This window comes from Hyperolius riggenbachi, chromosome 2, assembly GCF_040937935.1.
Source record: "Hyperolius riggenbachi isolate aHypRig1 chromosome 2, aHypRig1.pri, whole genome shotgun sequence".
In the NCBI taxonomy this organism is placed as follows: domain Eukaryota; kingdom Metazoa; phylum Chordata; class Amphibia; order Anura; family Hyperoliidae; genus Hyperolius; species Hyperolius riggenbachi.
The window spans coordinates 186455082-186476155 of record NC_090647.1 but is presented as its reverse complement, the minus strand read 5'-3'; the positions used below and the strand labels follow the sequence as shown (position 1 = coordinate 186476155).

The window sequence follows — 21074 nt, the reverse complement described above, 5'->3', positions numbered from 1 at the left end:
GAAATCCCCTTTGTTTACATCCGTACAACCTCTGATTGGCCAGGGATCACCGTCCTCTCATAGGCTGATGCTTATGAGAAGCGGAACAGGACGGATCGCCATCCTGTTCCAATTCAGAACACGGAGGGGAGGAGGGGAGGGGAGGGAGGAGGGAGAGAGAGCCTCATAGAGGCTAGGAAAGAAAGAAAACAAAAACGGCCACAGCGATCGGACACCTCAGGCGGCATGTCCCCTTAAGGACAAAAAAGGAGGTGAGTCCGATCACTGGGCTCCATAGCTGGGCTGTGCAGGAGGCTGAAAAGGCTGCACAGCCCAGCTTAACAAAAAACAGCCTGGTCGTTCGGGGGGGGGGGGGGGGGGTTGGGGGTAACACTGTGGTCGTCAAGTGGTTTGACCTTTTTTCCTCACAGACAGCTGATTTTTCTTTTGTCTTGCCAACTTTCTGTCCCACACTCTCAGGGTATTGTCTCTACAGCCATCCTGTCATGGAGGTGTTTTTCTAGCCAAATACTCCTCTTATGTGCTGATGTCCATGTAGTCAGCCCCTCTCTATCTCTAGGGATGTCTCTCACTTCCAGCAGCCTCATCTTTTTTACCACTCCTCTCATCAGCATCTTTCCTCACACAGCTAAGTAGTCTGTTTACTACCTCACCAACTGTCTCAGCTATTTAACTGCCAAAACTATCACCTGTTTCCTCAGCCAATCCCAATCCCGTGCCTTGTTGCTAGGTCACTGCAATGTTTTCCAGTCCACCTTGGCTCTGTGTACTGGTTGCTATGATCCCCAGATGATGCTCGGACTGTACAGCTGAGCATCTCTTAAATCCCAACGGAGCTGCCAACCAGATTAATGTGAGTAAATGAGAAAAGAAAATGAAACACAAATGACAAATAAATCTTTGGCAGGGGCTCCATATGCCCCACATTCTCAGTGTAATCACCTCTGACTATGTATTTCTTACATTTCTTTTTTTCAGGTTTTTGACAGGTTTTCTTCAATGGAGTAAAAAAATGTGCAGTTTAAAAACATAACAGCTAAGCAGAATACATCTTTCAGTCATTCTGATCTGACCTATATAAAAAGTAATCTGATCCACTGATGTGGGTTGCTGCACTCACATCACGCCAACAGTGCTCTTTGCCCTGCTTATTAAGACCAACTCTGTACAGAAAGAATTCCTCTGATACTATTTTAAGATTAAGAAATAATAAATGTCTTTCACATTGCAGTGCTAGATGCCAAAAAGCAGAGATTCTGATGGTTTGTTAGCAGCAGGGCCGGTTCAAGTAACAATTGGGCCCTAGGGCAAAATTAGCGTGGGGGGCCCCCCAACAGACACCCCCCGACCAAAAAGCGTCATTAGAGGCCCTTTGTTGCAGCTAAATTTCCCTCCTGGGCCCCTGAGCTGGCTGCTGACCCTCCCCCAATCACCTCCCAACTTAACAGACTCTGCAGAATCCTTGGGGAGCAACAGTTAAGATGGGGAGGGACAACTTGGGGGCCCCTACAGGCTCTGGGGCAATTGCCCATTTTTTCCTATGGTAGCTCCGGCCCTGGTTAGCAGGGGTGTATCTGGGTAATATAGCAGCTATAGCGGCAAACACTGAAATTGTGCCTCAATGATCCCCTAGATATTAGAATTAAGTAGCCATGTATTAATTCCCCTGTGTCTCTGTGTCCGCGCATTTGCGCTGCTGCGCATGTGCCGCACGGACAGCCGTTGGGACAGGAGGAGGATGGGCCAGGGCGGGCGTGTGTGTGTGCCCACGCGTGGAGTGCGTGCGCATGTGCTGACATGCGGCGGTGACAGACCTAGAGCCCGTTTTTAAACCGGCTTAGGTCAACTAGTTATAGTAATATAGAAATAGCCACATTATTCCAGATTAAAGAATCAAGTAGTCACCTGCCCCCAGATTAAAGACTCAAGTAGTCACTTGCCCTCCAGATAATTTATCAAGTAGTCACATAATTACATATCAAAGTAAATATCCAAGTACACCCTATATACATAAATTAAGAAGCCATGTTCCCCAGATAACAACATTAATCTGATCTGAGGTGTGAGTGACAGGGAGGCATGGGGGTGGTGGCGCAGCACAGGAGCAGGCATGGTGGTGCAGCACAGGGGCAGGCTATGATGCCCATGGCACGAGCCATGTCTGTGCACCTCTAGATACGCCACTGTTTGTTAGCTCTGCAAGTATCTGTACAAAGCAAAAAAGAGAATGATCTGCAGCAGAAACTGGACTGTGTGCACAAGCCTATAATAACGAACAGGTTAAGCTCCCAGAAATTAGGCTAAAAAAGGTAGCACCACTGTTTGCATCATAAAAATAGGTATCTTTATTTATGAATGATAGATCATGACATAATATAACACATAAAAACACTGAAAAGTCAATCAAGTATGTTCCCCAGAGTGCATAATTTATATTTCATTTAGTATAATAACACTTCATGCATGAAAATCATTAATGCATATAAAAGATTATCCTTGTGTCTCCTAGAAAGGACCCCACTCGGATTGAGATTAAATATATTATGTGCAAAAAAATGCAAAAACCGGTCTGTGCCAAAACCTACAAGAAACTGCACCAACGGTAGGGAGAAGAAGTGCCAGTACTGATCATAATTATCTGCGTGGAATCAGCATATACAGTAGATATCTAATACACAGGAAAGTGCAATTGCACCAGTAATATATTAGATGAGAAAATATAATACTTACCCCAAAGAGATTGCACAGAATCCCGGTCAAAAGAGGTGATCCGCAGTGCTGCAGGTTAACTAAGGAAGATTATGTGGCTGCCTGGTAATCTTCCCCGGCTTAACCTGGAGCACAGAAGATACTTTCCTATTTCCCAGGATAAAATAAATCTTGTGTATGGGAGCAAAACGTAATCCCACCTACGATTCTATGAATACCACAGTTTATATTAGTCATAAGTCTATCCCTTGCTTTAAAAAAGATCTTCTGCCTTCAATTTTTGCTGGTGCCAACATTTCGTAATTCAATATCTGGAAAAACTGGACTGTGTTAATAAATCAATCTGAATACACACACAGATTTATTGAGGGCAGTGCGTAACACATTTGTCCTATTTTACTATAGACAGGAAAGACTAACTGGAAATTAGAGATGGCCCGAACGGTTCGCCGGCGAACGGTTCCCGGCGAGCTTCGGTGGTTCGCGTTCGCGGAGAGCCGCAAACTTTTCCGAAAGTTCGATTCGCCCCCATAGTGTATCACCAGGGTCAACTTTGACCCTCTACATCACAGCCAGCAGGCACATTGTAGCCAAGCAGGCTACACTCCCTCCTGGAGCCTCACCCCCCTCCCCCCCCCCCCCCCCTTATAAAAGGCAGGCAGCGTCAGGCATTGGACTCACTCGTGTGCCTGCAGTAATTAGAGAAGGGAGAGCTGCTGTGCAGAGACCTATAGAAAAAGCTTAGTTAGGCTCTTGTAGGCTTCTTAGCTTGCTCCTTGCTGATTCTTATTGCTAAAAAAAAAGCACCCCTCAACAGCTCTTTTGAGAGCTAATCTTGTTCTTGTGATTTTTTTTTTTTTTGTGTGGCCCACTTGCATTATATACAGCCCTGTCAGTCAGTCACAGCTGGCCTTTGGCCCCTTGGTGGTATAATTACTACTGTGCCCGGTGCACATTATAATACCCATCACTGCATATACCTACCTGTTGTTAACAGTGCACCCACCTACCTACGTGAACGCACACAGTGTTACTGTGCCTGTCCGGTACCTGTCTGTGAGTGACCGGTGCACATTGTAATACCCATCACTGGATATACCTACCTGTTGTTCACTTCAGTGCACCCACCTACCTACGTGAGTGCAGTGCACGCAGTGTCACTGTGCCTGTCCGGTTCCTGTCTGTGTGTGACCGGTGCACATTGTAATACCCATCACTGCATATACCTACCTGTTGTTCACAGTGCACCCACCTACCTACATGAGCGCACAAAGTGTCACTGTGCCTGTCAGGTACCTGTCTGTGTGTGACAGGTGCACATTGTAATACCCATCCATCACTGCATATACCTACCTGTTGTTCACTTCAGTGCACCCACCTACCTACGTGAGTGCAGTGCACGCAGTGTCACTGTGCCTGTCCGGTTCCTGTCTGTGTGTGACCGGTGCACATTGTAATACCCATCACTGCATATACCTACCTGTTGTTCACAGTGCACTTACCTACCTACATGAGCGCACGAAGTGTCACTGTGCCGGTCAGGTACCTGTCTGTGTGTGACAGGTGCACATTGTAATTCCCATCCATCACTGCATATACCTACCTGTTGTTCACTTCAGTGCACCCACCTACCTACGTGAGCACACGCAGTGTCACTGTGCCTGTCCGGTACCTGTCTGTGAGTGGCAGGTGAACATTGTAATACCCATCACTGCATATACCTACCTGTTGTTCAATTCAGTGCACCCACCTACCTACATGAGCGCACGCAGTGTGATATTTAATACCACCAGTCACTGTACCTGTTCACGGTACGTGTGTGTAACAGGTGCACATTTGTAATACCCATCACTGCGTATACCTACCTGTTGTGTTCAGTGCACACACCTACCTATGTGAGTGCACGCAGTGTGATATACTACTCCATGCATACCTGTTAACTGCACCTGTGTGACTGCATATTGTATTAGTCAAGTCAGTGCATACCTTTTATTTCATCCCCCCCCGATATGGACAAGGAGACGAGTTCCTGAAAGAAGCAGGGGGAGCTTGTTGTCAGAAACAGCTGGTGGCAGTGTCCGGCGCCATGTATCGCCACCTATGTACAGCCAGCCAACATGCCCTTCAACGTCAGCTGCTGATGCCACCATAGTGCCATCACTCCAGGGGGGCTCAGTGGTTTGGAAATTTTTTAATGTGTCTGCCTCAGATCAGAGCAATGCCATCTGTACTCTCTGCCTCCAAAAATGGAGCCGTGGAAAGGCCAACACCCACGTAGGGACAACTGCCTTACGAAGGCACATGCAGAAAAAGGAACAAACTGCAATGGGAAGAGCACCTGAGCAAAAGCAGCACACAAAAGAAAAGCCACCCTCCTTCCCCTCTTCCTCCTTCAGGTGCAACATCTTCAGCCGCTTTCTCCCTTGCACCTTCACAGCCACCCTCCTCCATTCCGCCTCTGACTTTGAGCGGTTCCTGCTTCTCTGCCCACAGCAGCCAGGTATCTGTGAAGGAAATCTTTGAGCGGAAGAAGCCAATTTCTGCCAGTCACTCCCTTGACAGCTGGCTTGGCAGAACTGTTAGCTCGCCAGCTGTTACCATACCAGCTGGTGGACTCTGAGGCCTTCTGTAAATTTGTGGCCATTAGAATAAGCGCAGTGGAAGATACCAGGCCGCAATTATTTCTCTAAAAAGGCAATACCCAAACTGTACCCTGAAGTTGAGAGGCAAGTGGTGTCATCTCTGGCACACAGCGTTGGGTCAAGGGTCCACCAGACCACGGATGCCTGGTCATCACTGTCGTCATCCTCCTTGGCTGAGTGGCAGTTCAACTCTACTGGTGCTGCGATCTCCTCTCCAGCTACACAGCCCCAGCTCCCCAGGGCCTATGCTGCATGCCAGGTATGACGGTGTCACGCCATCTTAGACATGTCTTGCCTCAACGTGGAGAGTCACACTGGACCAGCTCTCCTGGCTGCTCTTAATAAACAGGTGGATCAGTGGCTGACCCCGCACCAGCTGGAGATCGGCAACGTGGTGTGTGACAACGGCAGCAATCTGATTTCCCCTTTGAATTTGGGAAAGCTGACACATGTACCCTCCATGGCACATGTGCTGAATCTAGTCATTTAAAGATTTGTGTCAAAATACCCAGGCTTAGAGGACGTCCTGAAGCAGGTCAGGAAGTTGTGTGGGCATTTCATGCGGTCTTACACGGCCATGGCATGCTTTGCCGATATTCAGCGGAGAAACAAGTTGCCAGTGAGACGCCTGATTTGCGATAGCCCGACTCGCTGGAATCCGACCCTCCTTATTTTCTCTCGCCTGCTAGAACAGGAGGAAACCGTCACCCAGTACCTCTACAACTACAGTAGAAGGACACACTCTGGGGAGATGGGGATGTTCTGGCCCAATAACTGGACACTTATGCGAAATTAATGCAGGCTCATGCGGCCGTTTGAGGAGGTGAACAACCTGGTGAGTCGCAGTGAAGGCACCATCAGCGACTTGATCCCGTACGCTTACTTCCTGGAGCGTACCGTGCATAGAGTGGTGGATCAAGCGGTGGAGGAGCGTGAACAGGAACAGTTACAGGAGGAAGCATTGTGGGATCAATTCTCATCAGAACCAGATGTTTCCTCAACACCTGCGGCAGCACAGAGGGGAGAGGAGGAGGAGGTAGAGTCGTGTGGGGAAGAGGAGTCAGACTCAGATAATGAGGAAGGTGTTTCTTTGGAGGAGGAGGATGCGGCGGCAGAAGAACAACCGCAGCAGGCGTCGCTGGGGGCTTGTGCTGCTCAACGTTTCCGTGGTATTGAATATATTGCAATCTGCGCCTATGGGTGGGCAGCAGCTGTTATGGACTAGGTAACCCTCAAACACCTCAAGATAAATTAGTAATAAATGTCCACAGCGCTAAAAGAATTTTAACTTTATTAAAATAGTATAATGGGTATTTTTTCCAATTTTAGGCTCACTATGAAGCACCTTCCCCCATACATCACACCCATACAAGACACACAGCACTCACTCAGCCTCACTGCAGTGAGGTATCCTGAAAAATGATCACATTTTACTGGGATCCCCCTTTTGTGATCACATTTTTCAGGATACCTCAGTGATAGTGAGCCTAAAATTGGAAAAAATACCCATTATACTATTTTAATAAAGTTAAAATTCTTTTAGCGCTGTGGACATTTATTACTAGTTTCCGTGGTATTGTTCGTGGCTGGGGGGTGGAGGAGGACTTACCTGATGTCACTGAGGAAGAGCAAGAGGAGATAGATAGTACGTCTGGATCCAACTTTGTGCAGATGGCATCTTTCATGCTGTCCAGCCTGTTGAGGGACCTCCGTATAAAAAAAAAAATCAAGAAGAGAAAAATACCTCGTGAGATAAATTATGGAAGGGGTATGGCCTGATTGAATACAAATATTTTTATTATAAAAAATACAAAACTTTATTAAACACTTGCAAAACAATACCTTAAAAACATGTACATGACAGCGGAAGGCCCCATAACCCTCAGCATCCCCAAACCCACAGACCCACTAAACCCAATCCCCTCTAAATCCGCAAATCCAAAATTTGGACTAAGTGCACATGAATTGATGAATAGGAGCTGCGCAGCTCAAAAAACAAAAACAGGGGAAAAATTAGTAAAAAAATCAAGGGGAAGGACAATTACTCGGTGGCCACGCTACTAGACCCTTGGCATAAGCACAGAGTGGCGGAGATGTTTCCAAATCACCAGAAGGCAGAAAGGATGCAGCACTTGCAGAACAAGCTGGCAACTATGCTTTACAATGCATTTAAGAGTGATGTCACAGCACAACGCAATAAAGGTACCACTGCCAGTAATCCTTCTCCCATGTCCATGCAGGCAATGACAGGACGCTCCAGCGATCTCATGGTGATGTTGGACATACGGACATTCTTTAGTCCAATGCCTCGTCTTAGCCCTTCCTGATCCACCCCCCATCAACACCTCAACCGGCAGGTAGCCGACTACCTGGCCTTAAAGAGACTCTGAAGCGAGAATAAATCTCGCTTCAGAGCTGATAGCTAGCAGGGGCACGTGTGCCCCTGCTAAACCGCCGCTATCGCGCCGCTAAACGGGGGTCCCTTCACCCCCAAACCCACCCCCGCAATCAATGGTCGTAAATTTAGTCGTGAATTTACTCTTCCTGGAGGCAGGGCTAACGGCTGCAGCCCTGCCTCCAGTCGCGTCTATCAGCGGCGCATCGCCGCCTCTCCCCCGCCCCTCTCAGTGAAGGAAGACTGAGAGGGGCGGGGGAGAGGCGGAGATACGCACTGACAGACGCGCGTGGGGCAGGGCGGTTAGCCCTGCCCCAACCAGGAAGCACTCCCCCGCTGCACTGAGGGGATTTGGGGGTGAAGGGACCCCCGTTAAGCCGCGGGATAGCGGCGTTTTAGCTGGGGCACGCATGCCCCACAGACAGGAATTAGCTGTTTACAGCTGTCTCTAACAGCCAAAACAGCTAGGAGCAGCTACATAACCTGCCCACAGTAACAATGTCACCATGTAATACATGTCAGAATGTGAATCTGGGAGAGGAAAGATTGACTGACTAAATCATTTATACATAATTATGGTAAAAAATGAAGCACTTTTTTTTACTACATTATTTTCACTAAAGTTCCTCTTTAAAGGACACAGGAATATGGAGGCAATCATATTTTCTTTTTAAACAATACACATTGCCTGGCTGCTCTTTTACTCCTCTGCCTTCAATACTTTCAGCCATAGACCCTGACCAAACATGCAGATCAGATATTTCACTCAAGTTTCACTTGATGTGCCACATGCTTGTTTCTGGTGAGTGATTCAGACCCTACTGATGCATGAAAGATCAACAGAATGCCAAGAAACTTGAATTGTTTAAAAGGAAATAAATATGGCAGCCTCCATCAGGGGCAAACGCAGGATTTTAAGGGGGGGATTCCTGAAAGGTCCAGAAGCACTTACAGTATGTCCCCGAGTGCTTCCGAATACAGGTGACTCCATACTGCCCATGCACAAAAGTGCGCTGGCGTATTATGGAGCTGCCTATCTTTGGAAGTACTCAAGGACACGAGTGTTTCTGAGGGCTTCTGGTAGCAGCAAATTTGAACGGGGTACAGCGCTGGAACAACTCCCCGAGAGAGGAACGGGAGATAGACTTAGTTTGGACAATTCAGTGGAATATGCCACATAGTGTCACATAGCGCAAGCAATACCCATATGATGCAGGGATATATGCATCTGCGGAAGATGGCGGCGCTATATAAATACTAAATAATAATATTTTGCCTCACCAGAATTGCACTTTTATTTAGCTTTCTTGTATGACAAGAAGACACAGCCAGCACTAGGGGAAGAGGGAAACAAAGGTGAATGAAGGAGGCTGGTGCACACCAAGAGTGCTTCTGAGCGTTTTTCAAATCAACAGTGATTTGAAAAGCGCTTGACTAATGTTACCCTATAACAGTGTTCTCACAGCAGCGTTGTGACTTTTTCAAAATCGCATGTATACTGCATGTAGCATGTTTTTGAGCGATTCATTCAAAAAAATTGCTCTGAAAATCGCTTCACAAAATCACACTCACAAATTGCTAGCGATTGCTATTGTCATTTTGGTGTTGCACTAGCCCAGAGACAGGAGTGGAGAAATTGAGAATAGCCTGAGATGGAGCAGAGAACTTATCTGTATTGCAGTCCTACATCAGACAGGCTACTTGCCTGTAATCGGACTCCTGTCCCTGCCAGTCTCCCACACAAGTCAGCAAGCAGCCCTCCTGGAGTCTAGGCACTGTCAAAAACTTTTCAACTTGTTTAACACCTTATCCACACATGCAGTCATTATAACAATGGGGATAGACCAGACAGATGTTTGCCCACGGACCCTGAGTCCAGGCAAGCTCTGCATCATGCTGTGCATATTTACCAGCTTGCCTGCCCTCTAATTGCATCATGTCTGACACTTCTGTGCTGTGGAGAGTCCAGGACTCCAGAATCCACATTCTCTCACTGCAGGCTGCATCTTCTTGTGGGGGAAGCTCGGCTGCCTCTTTCATTCTATTAGCTGGAGGGAGGCACCAGAAGTAAGAAGGAAGGGAGAATGAGGCTGTTTATATTATGCGGGCTTCCCTGGCTGAATACACAGCTTAGTGCAGGGGAGGTGTTCCAGACAACCGGAATAGCCCCCTCCATTCGCCAGTGCTCCATATTCCTCTCACTTTAGTTGTCCTTTAATATGTCCTTTGTCAGGACATTTTGTATTTTCACCACACCTCTCTCTAAGAATGAAGTTCAAGTGCGGAGGTGGCACACCTTACCCAAGGCGTGGGTGCTATGGCCTGAGGATACTGAGCCCTAGTATCCAGATTCAAACAGCAGGGTAGAAAAGTCCAGGTCAGCACACCAAATAGAAATTTTTCTCAATTTATTGCTCCATAAGCACGTGTAAACTTGACAATTGTTTCGGGGCCACGGCGGGTCCCCTTCTTCAGAAAGTGCAAACAAACAATTCACCAACCAGTGCACATAAAATATATACTCTGTAAGGTGGGAAACCACCCATGCCAATCAAAGACAAACTCCTCCCCTGCATCCCTCCCATCACATGTAAACATTGTACAATATCAGTAATCATACAGTGAATCCTTATGTTGCCTGTCTGCATACTAAACGCATGGCATCTGTCTCTCTTATTGCAACCAGCCCTGCTTAATCCGCCTGTCTACAATCTCCCACGAGGGCAGCGTCAACTCACCCCAGCGTGCCACTCAATGTCCCTGGGGGCGGAATTCCGTTTCTGTTCAAATCCAATAGGCTGTTACTTCGCGCCACGGCCATTCCAGCCGTTACCGAGCGCTTCTCAATGCCCATTGCTATGGTAACGGCATCACTTCCGCCACCCGGACACCGCAACCGCGTCACTTCCGCCCAATGGTGGGTACCTCCTCGATGTCACCATGGTGACCACTGCCACGCTGCGCACCTGCTGACGTCACATCGGACGTCGTGGTGGAACGCTCAGGCCAATCCCACAGCGCAAATACATCACACTGTGGGTATTGGCCTGGGGTCCACCGGCCAATCCTGGCTCTCTCCGCATTGAATGTAGTCCGCTCACTGCACGGCTGCCATGGCAACCTTAAACAATAAGCATACACATATAGCCGCAATAAGGACGCGGTCCAGGGGGGAAAAACGCATATCACAACAGTGCGAGACGCACACTGTGCATATGGGTGACACACTGATGATGACACCACCCTCGTTACAGGACAATGTAATAAATGTATAATACATATTTTTATAGACTCCCTACACAACCATATATGTGGGATGCAGGATCAGGCCAAGCGGTGGGTGGAGGTGAGAAGAGGAGATAAGAAGAGAAAGGAAAGAAGGGGGGGAGGGAAAGAAAAGGGGGGAAAAAAGGGGAGAGGAAAGAAAAGGGGGGAGGGGAGGGAAAAAGGGGGGGAATGAGGGGGGAAGGAAGGGAAACAAGAAAAAAGACAAAAGAAAAAAGAAAGAAGAAAGAAGAATAACAAAACAACAAATAATGGTCATGAGGGTGACAACAATTCCCAAACAGATTAGTAATGTGAATGTACTCCTAATGAGGCGGATCCCATCCCCCACATCCCACAGTGTCAGATGCCCAGAGATCAATTCAAACAACAAAACCAGCAAAGCATGAACAACATGACATCACTCCCGACCACATAAGCTGTCCGTTCCCACAAGCTCATAATAGTGAGCTATCTTTCATTCAGGAAACAGTTCAGAGAATTATACTGGTTCAGTCCTCTAGGAGAGACAGAATCAAGCGTGTATATCCAATATGCCTCTCTCTGGAGTAACAGTCTGTCCCGATTGCCACCCCTCCGTGGCTTTTTAACACTATCGATGACCAGCCCCTCAAGGTCACTAGTGCGATGGCCCATATTGGCAAAATGCACCGCCACTGGTTTAGTTACGTCTAAGGTTTTACCTTTCTGTAGCGCTTCAATGGCAAGTCGAATGTCACTCCTATGATGTTGGAAGCGTACCTTAAAGGCATTCGTGGTCTTCCCCACGTATGCCAATCCACAAGGGCACCGTAACATGTATGTGCAGTATTCTGTATTACAGTTGTAGTAATCCTTGAGATAGTATCTCTTTCCACTCCTAGGGTCAGAAAAGTATTTTCCAGTGATTAGTGAATTGCATACATTGCACTTATAGCATTTATAACAGCCCTTCCTGTCTGAGAAAGTAAATGGAGGTTTTTCATATTTATTAGTGGGGTCAGCTTGTACCAATATATCTTGTAAACTTCTACTCGACCTATATGAGAGTATGGGGGATTCATGCAGAGTTGGATTCAAATCTGCATCAGAACGTAAAATGGTGAGATTTTTGCCCACTGATTTTTTGAGAATCATTGCCATAGGGCTATAGTCGTGGACCAGGGCTATGTTATTTTTTGCCGTTCTTTTCTCCCTGCCTTCCATTATATCTGTTGCCCTTTGAAGGGCCTCAGCCAGTACATGCTCTGGGTACCCTCTCTCAAGGAACCGCTCTTTCATGACCTCCAGTTCACGAGAAACCTCCTCTTCCACATTACATATCCTCAACACTCTCAGGTATTGCGATATGGGCAGGCTGTTAATCAGATGTTTCGGGTGGGCACTGTTGTAGTGTAGCAAGGTGTTACGATCAGTGGGTTTCCTATAGATATTCGTACTCAACCCACCATCCTTCTTTGTAACCATTACATCCAAGAAGGGGACCCTCACATCTGACACCTCTGGATTAAACACTATCCCCTCAAACAATGAATTTAAGAACTCGATGAATGTCACAAGCTCATCGGATGTCCCTCTCCACAGCAAGAACACGTCGTCAATGTACCTCGTCCAAAGGACCACGTGGGCAAGGTACATCGGCGAACAGAACACCCCCGTCTCCTCCAAAAAGCCAACAAACAAATTGGCGAATGCGGGCGCTGCTGAGCTGCCCATCGCGGTTCCCCTGCATTGTCTGTACCAGTCCCGTTCAAATCGGAAACAATTTTCTGTGAGAATCAGCTCTAGACCAGCAAGAATAAATTCCGCTGGCAACAGTTTGTTATCTTGTTTGGATAGGAAGTGTCTCACAGCCCTCAACCCCTCATCATTGGGGATCGAGGTATACAAGGAACTAATATCCATTGTACACAGCAGAGTCTCATCACTCACCTCCCCAACGGTGGTCAACTTTTGCAGGAAGTGCCCCGTGTCCTTGAGGTATGCTGGCAATGACTGTACCAGGGGTTGAAGATGAAAATCTACAAACCTCGCCAGTGGCTGTGTGGCGGAGTCCGTGCCCGAGATAATAGGTCGAAACTTTAGGGGTGCGGTGCCCTTGTGGATCTTCGGAAGCCCATAAATTACGGCCCTCTGTGGAAATTTGGGTAGAAGGTACTCATATTCCTTTTCGGATATCCATCCATTTGCCATCGCAAGATCAAACAGGTTCTGTAATTTCCTTAAGGTGCTCGGCGTCGGGTCAGATTGTATATGCGTATAGCTTGTACTGTCAGCCAGCATGGTTCTAATTCCTGAACTGTAATCTTGATAATTCATAATGACGACTGCTCCGCCTTTGTCGGCTGGCTTAATAATTATTTTATCGTTTTCTTTCAGGCTTTTCAAACTGGCCTTTTCTTTCCTGGTTAAATTATTGCGGGTGGATATCATCTGCTGATTGTGTAAAACATCATGCTTCACAGATTTAATGTAAGTCTCAATACTCGGGAACGTTCCCGGGGGGTTAAACGCACTCTTTAGCTTGAACCTTGTACTTTGTTCCACGGGTTGACTCGACATTGGTTGTTTATAAAAGAATTGCTTCAATTTCATAATCCTTTCGTAGCGGAATAAATCCACCTCCAACTGGAAGGCATTAAATTTGGCTGTAGGGCAAAAAGAAAGTCCCTTAGACAAAACGGCCAACTCCCCTTCATTCAGGGTCTGATTACTGAGGTTCACTATGGGACACGCGGTGTGCTCCTTGTGTGCGGGCGCTGTGATTGTGCTTTTGATTTTGCGGCCCCTCCTGATTCTTCTCCTCCTTTTCCTTGTTGAAACCCCGATGAACCTGGGGTGTCACTCTCAGAGGAGGGATTCTCCGTATGAACCTCACTGTCTGTGTTAGGGTTCTTTTTAGGGGGGCCCTTAGGGCCCTTTCTGGGTCTCGGTCTCCTATATGTAGGACGTGGTCCACTCCTCTCACCGGATAGTCCCACAAGCCAGGGATATACACGACCCTCCTGATGATCCTGGCAGATCTGTCGAAATTTGTCTCTCTTCCTCTGTTGGATTTCTTCACGATATTTGTCTATATCTTTATCCAAAGCAACCAACTGCTCGGATAGTTTTTCATCAGTGTTGAGAAGTTCTTGTATGCCCGTCTGTATTGGAACGATCTCTTTCTCTACCTGGAGCAGCAGCACCCTCACCTCCTCGATCACCATCAACATATAATTGAGTGAATGTTGTGTGGACAGTGCACACCATCGGTCGCAGAAGTCCCTCTTGTTCCGGCTAATTGTCGGCTGTATCCCCAGTCTGAAGCCTTTCGGGATCTTCTTGCACCTGTAGTATTCGGAGAGTGTATGGCCGTGTAGCTCCAGGTCCACTTTACGTTTCTTTAGTCTGCGTAATTCCCGCAAGAGGTCAATTCCTTTATCAGATCCAAAGCCAATCCGTCTGCTCCCCACGAACAGTATGTTGTTAATCTCTTCAGCTGAGTATGAGAAAGTGGGATCCCCCTCATCAACGGTCTCCATGTGTGATCCCGTATGTGGCTGTTAAAAGAGTGCTATCTTCACTCGTAGGTGACAAGCACACAGCAGTACAATCACTTCTGATGAGATACTGTGCAGTCCACGTTCAGAGTAGTGACATATAGTCAAAGTTGCTCCGGGGGGTGCTCACCTCCAGGGCTCAATCAAATCATAAAGTTCAAGTGCGGAGGTGGCACACCTTACCCAAGGCGTGGGTGCTATGGCCTGAGGATACTGAGCCCTAGTATCCAATACTAGTATCCAATCCAATAAATTGAGAAAAATTTCTATTTGGTGTGCTGACCTGGACTTTTCTACCCTGCTGTTTGAATCTGGATACTAGGGCTCAGTATCCTCAGGCCATAGCACCCACGCCTTGGGTAAGGTGTGCCACCTCCGCACTTGAACTTTATGATTTGATTGAGCCCTGGAGGTGAGCACCCCCCGGAGCAACTTTGACTATATGTCACTACTCTGAACGTGGACTGCACAGTATCTCATCAGAAGTGATTGTACTGCTGTGTGCTTGTCACCTACGAGTGAAGATAGCACTCTTTTAACAGCCACATACGGGATCACACATGGAGACCGTTGATGAGGGGGATCCCACTTTCTCATACTCAGCTGAAGAGATTAACAACATACTGTTCGTGGGGAGCAGACGGATTGGCTTTGGATCTGATAAAGGAATTGACCTCTTGCGGGAATTACGCAGACTAAAGAAACGTAAAGTGGACCTGGAGCTACACGGCCATACACTCTCCGAATACTACAGGTGCAAGAAGATCCCGAAAGGCTTCAGACTGGGGATACAGCCGACAATTAGCCGGAACAAGAGGGACTTCTGCGACCGATGGTGTGCACTGTCCACACAACATTCACTCAATTATATGTTGATGGTGATCGAGGAGGTGAGGGTGCTGCTGCTCCAGGTAGAGAAAGAGATCGTTCCAATACAGACGGGCATACAAGAACTTCTCAACACTGATGAAAAACTATCCGAGCAGTTGGTTGCTTTGGATAAAGATATAGACAAATATCGTGAAGAAATCCAACAGAGGAAGAGAGACAAATTTCGACAGATCTGCCAGGATCATCAGGAGGGTCGTGTATATCCCTGGCTTGTGGGACTATCCGGTGAGAGGAGTGGACCACGTCCTACATATAGGAGACCGAGACCCAGAAAGGGCCCTAAGGGCCCCCCTAAAAAGAACCCTAACACAGACAGTGAGGTTCATACGGAGAATCCCTCCTCTGAGAGTGACACCCCAGGTTCATCGGGGTTTCAACAAGGAAAAGGAGGAGAAGAATCAGGAGGGGCCGCAAAATCAAAAGCACAATCACAGCGCCCGCACACAAGGAGCACACCGCGTGTCCCATAGTGAACCTCAGTAATCAGACCCTGAATGAAGGGGAGTTGGCCGTTTTGTCTAAGGGACTTTCTTTTTGCCCTACAGCCAAATTTAATGCCTTCCAGTTGGAGGTGGATTTATTCCGCTACGAAAGGATTATGAAATTGAAGCAATTCTTTTATAAACAACCAATGTCGAGTCAACCCGTGGAACAAAGTACAAGGTTCAAGCTAAAGAGTGCGTTTAACCCCCCGGGAACGTTCCCGAGTATTGAGACTTACATTAAATCTGTGAAGCATGATGTTTTACACAATCAGCAGATGATATCCACCCGCAATAATTTAACCAGGAAAGAAAAGGCCAGTTTGAAAAGCCTGAAAGAAAACGATAAAATAATTATTAAGCCAGCCGACAAAGGCGGAGCAGTCGTCATTATGAATTATCAAGATTACAGTTCAGGAATTAGAACCATGCTGGCTGACAGTACAAGCTATACGCATATACAATCTGACCCGACGCCGAGCACCTTAAGGAAATTACAGAACCTGTTTGATCTTGCGATGGCAAATGGATGGATATCCGAAAAGGAATATGAGTACCTTCTACCCAAATTTCCACAGAGGGCCGTAATTTATGGGCTTCCGAAGATCCACAAGGGCACCGCACCCCTAAAGTTTCGACCTATTATCTCGGGCACGGACTCCGCCACACAGCCACTGGCGAGGTTTGTAGATTTTCATCTTCAACCCCTGGTACAGTCATTGCCAGCATACCTCAAGGACACGGGGCACTTCCTGCAAAAGTTGACCACCGTTGGGGAGGTGAGTGATGAGACTCTGCTGTGTACAATGGATATTAGTTCCTTGTATACCTCGATCCCCAATGATGAGGGGTTGAGGGCTGTGAGACACTTCCTATCCAAACAAGATAACAAACTGTTGCCAGCGGAATTTATTCTTGCTGGTCTAGAGCTGATTCTCACAGAAAATTGTTTCCGATTTGAACGGGACTGGTACAGACAATGCAGGGGAACCGCGATGGGCAGCTCAGCAGCGCCCGCATTCGCCAATTTGTTTGTTGGCTTTTTGGAGGAGACGGGGGTGTTCTGTTCGCCGATGTACCTTGCCCACGTGGTCCTTTGGACGAGGTACATTGACGACGTGTTCTTGCTGTGGAGAGGGACATCCGATGAGCTTGTGACATTCATCGAGTTCTTAAATTCATTGTTTGAGGGGATAGTGTTTAATCCAGAGGTGTCAGATGTGAGGGTCCCCTTCTTGGATGTAATGGTTACAAAGAAGGATGGTGGGTTGAGTACGAATATCTATAGGAAACCCACTGATCGTAACACCTTGCTACACTACAACAGTGCCCACCCGAAACATCTGATTAACAGCCTGCCCATATCGCAATACCTGAGAGTGTTGAGGATATGTAATGTGGAAGAGGAGGTTTCTCGTGAACTGGAGGTCATGAAAGAGCGGTTCCTTGAGAGAGGGTACCCAGAGCATGTACTGGCTGAGGCCCTTCAAAGGGCAACAGATATAATGGAAGGCAGGGAGAAAAGAACGGCAAAAAATAACATAGCCCTGGTCCACGACTATAGCCCTATGGCAATGATTCTCAAAAAATCAGTGGGCAAAAATCTCACCATTTTACGTTCTGATGCAGATTTGAATCCAACTCTGCATGAATCCCCCATACTCTCATATAGGTCGAGTAGAAGTTTACAAGATATATTGGTACAAGCTGACCCCACTAATAAATATGAAAAACCTCCATTTACTTTCTCAGACAGGAAGGGCTGTTATAAATGCTATAAGTGCAATGTATGCAATTCACTAATCACTGGAAAATACTTTTCTGACCCTAGGAGTGGAAAGAGATACTATCTCAAGGATTACTACAACTGTAATACAGAATACTGCACATACATGTTACGGTGCCCTTGTGGATTGGCATACGTGGGGAAGACCACGAATGCCTTTAAGGTACGCTTCCAACATCATAGGAGTGACATTCGACTTGCCATTGAAGCGCTACAGAAAGGTAAAACCTTAGACGTAACTAAACCAGTGGCGGTGCATTTTGCCAATATGGGCCATCGCACTAGTGACCTTGAGGGGCTGGTCATCGATAGTGTTAAAAAGCCACGGAGGGGTGGCAATCGGGACAGACTGTTACTCCAGAGAGAGGCATATTGGATATACACGCTTGATTCTGTCTCTCCTAGAGGACTGAACCAGTATAATTCTCTGAACTGTTTCCTGAATGAAAGATAGCTCACTATTATGAGCTTGTGGGAACGGACAGCTTATGTGGTCGGGAGTGATGTCATGTTGTTCATGCTTTGCTGGTTTTGTTGTTTGAATTGATCTCTGGGCATCTGACACTGTGGGATGTGGGGGATGGGATCCGCCTCATTAGGAGTACATTCACATTACTAATCTGTTTGGGAATTGTTGTCACCCTCATGACCATTATTTGTTGTTTTGTTATTCTTCTTTCTTCTTTCTTTTTTCTTTTGTCTTTTTTCTTGTTTCCCTTCCTTCCCCCCTCATTCCCCCCCTTTTTCCCTCCCCTCCCCCCTTTTCTTTCCTCTCCCCTTTTTTCCCCCCTTTTCTTTCCCTCCCCCCCTTCTTTCCTTTCTCTTCTTATCTCCTCTTCTCACCTCCACCCACCGCTTGGCCTGATCCTGCATCCCACATATATGGTTGTGTAGGGAGTCTATAAAAATATGTATTATACATTTATTACATTGTCCTGTAACGAGGGTGGTGTCATCATCAGTGTGTCACCCATATGCACAGTGTGCGTCTCGCACTGTTGTGATATGCGTTTTTCCCCCCTGGACCGCGTCCTTATTGCGGCTATATGTGTATGCTTATTGTTTAAGGTTGCCATGGCAGCCGTGCAGTGAGCGGACTACATTCAATGCGGAGAGAGCCAGGATTGGCCGGTGGACCCCAGGCCAATACCCACAGTGTGATGTATTTGCGCTGTGGGATTGGCCTGAGCGTTCCACCACGACGTCCGATGTGACGTCAGCAGGTGCGCAGCGTGGCAGTGGTCACCATGGTGACATCGAGGAGGTACCCACCATTGGGCGGAAGTGACGCGGTTGCGGTGTCCGGGTGGCGGAAGTGATGCCGTTACCATAGCAATGGGCATTGAGAAGCGCTCGGTAACGGCTGGAATGGCCGTGGCGCGAAGTAACAGCCTATTGGATTTGAACAGAAACGGAATTCCGCCCCCAGGGACATTGAGTGGCACGCTGGGGTGAGTTGACGCTGCCCTCGTGGGAGATTGTAGACAGGCGGATTAAGCAGGGCTGGTTGCAATAAGAGAGACAGATGCCATGCGTTTAGTATGCAGACAGGCAACATAAGGATTCACTGTATGATTACTGATATTGTACAATGTTTACATGTGATGGGAGGGATGCAGGGGAGGAGTTTGTCTTTGATTGGCATGGGTGGTTTCCCACCTTACAGAGTATATATTTTATGTGCACTGGTTGGTGAATTGTTTGTTTGCACTTTCTGAAGAAGGGGACCCGCCGTGGCCCCGAAACAATTGTCAAGTTTACACGTGCTTATGGAGCAATAAATTGAGAAAAATTTCTATTTGGTGTGCTGACCTGGACTTTTCTACCCTGCTGTTTGAATCTGGATACTAGGGCTCAGTATCCTCAGGCCATAGCACCCACGCCTTGGGTAAGGTGTGCCACCTCCGCACTTGAACTTTATGATTTGATTGAGCCCTGGAGGTGAGCACCCCCCGGAGCAACTTTGACTATATGTCACTACTCTGAACGTGGACTGCACAGTATCTCATCAGAAGTGATTGTACTGCTGTGTGCTTGTCACCTACGAGTGAAGATAGCACTCTTTTAACAGCCACATACGGGATCACACATGGAGACCGTTGATGAGGGGGATCCCACTTTCTCATACTCAGCTGAAGAGATTAACAACATACTGTTCGTGGGGAGCAGACGGATTGGCTTTGGATCTGATAAAGGAATTGACCTCTTGCGGGAATTACGCAGACTAAAGAAACGTAAAGTGGACCTGGAGCTACACGGCCATACACTCTCCGAATACTACAGGTGCAAGAAGATCCCGAAAGGCTTCAGACTGGGGATACAGCCGACAATTAGCCGGAACAAGAGGGACTTCTGCGACCGATGGTGTGCACTGTCCACACAACATTCACTCAATTATATGTTGATGGTGATCGAGGAGGTGAGGGTGCTGCTGCTCCAGGTAGAGAAAGAGATCGTTCCAATACAGACGGGCATACAAGAACTTCTCAACACTGATGAAAAACTATCCGAGCAGTTGGTTGCTTTGGATAAAGATATAGACAAATATCGTGAAGAAATCCAACAGAGGAAGAGAGACAAATTTCGACAGATCTGCCAGGATCATCAGGAGGGTCGTGTATATCCCTGGCTTGTGGGACTATCCGGTGAGAGGAGTGGACCACGTCCTACATATAGGAGACCGAGACCCAGAAAGGGCCCTAAGGGCCCCCCTAAAAAGAACCCTAACACAGACAGTGAGGTTCATACGGAGAATCCCTCCTCTGAGAGTGACACCCCAGGTTCATCGGGGTTTCAACAAGGAAAAGGAGGAGAAGAATCAGGAGGGGCCGCAAAATCAAAAGCACAATCACAGCGCCCGCACACAAGGAGCACACCGCGTGTCCCATAGTGAACCTCAGTAATCAGACCCTGAATGAAGGGGAGTTGGCCGTTTTGTCTAAGGGACTTTCTTTTTGCCCTACAGCCAAATGTAATGCCTTCCAGTTGGAGGTGGATTTATTCCGCTACGAAAGGATTATGAAATTGAAGCAATTCTTTTATAAACAACCAATGTCGAGTCAACCCGTGGAACAAAGTACAAGGTTCAAGCTAAAGAGTGCGTTTAACCCCCCGGGAACGTTCCCGAGTATTGAGACTTACATTAAATCTGTGAAGCATGATGTTTTACACAATCAGCAGATGATATCCACCCGCAATAATTTAACCAGGAAAGAAAAGGCCAGTTTGAAAAGCCTGAAAGAAAACGATAAAATAATTATTAAGCCAGCCGACAAAGGCGGAGCAGTCGTCATTATGAATTATCAAGATTACAGTTCAGGAATTAGAACCATGCTGGCTGACAGTACAAGCTATACGCATATA

At 47.2% G+C, this 21074-nt stretch overlaps 1 long non-coding RNA gene across 1 annotated transcript in view; it reads left to right on the top strand.

Annotated features, from left to right (window-relative positions):
• Positions 1 to 696: 696 nt before the first annotated feature.
• The window catches only part of LOC137544181 (uncharacterized), a 65911-nt gene continuing 45533 nt past the window's right edge, over positions 697 to 21074 (top strand). The window contains exon 1 of the long non-coding RNA XR_011025762.1: positions 697 to 853. This is a non-coding gene — a long non-coding RNA (uncharacterized lncRNA). The remainder of the gene's footprint in view (positions 854 to 21074) is intronic.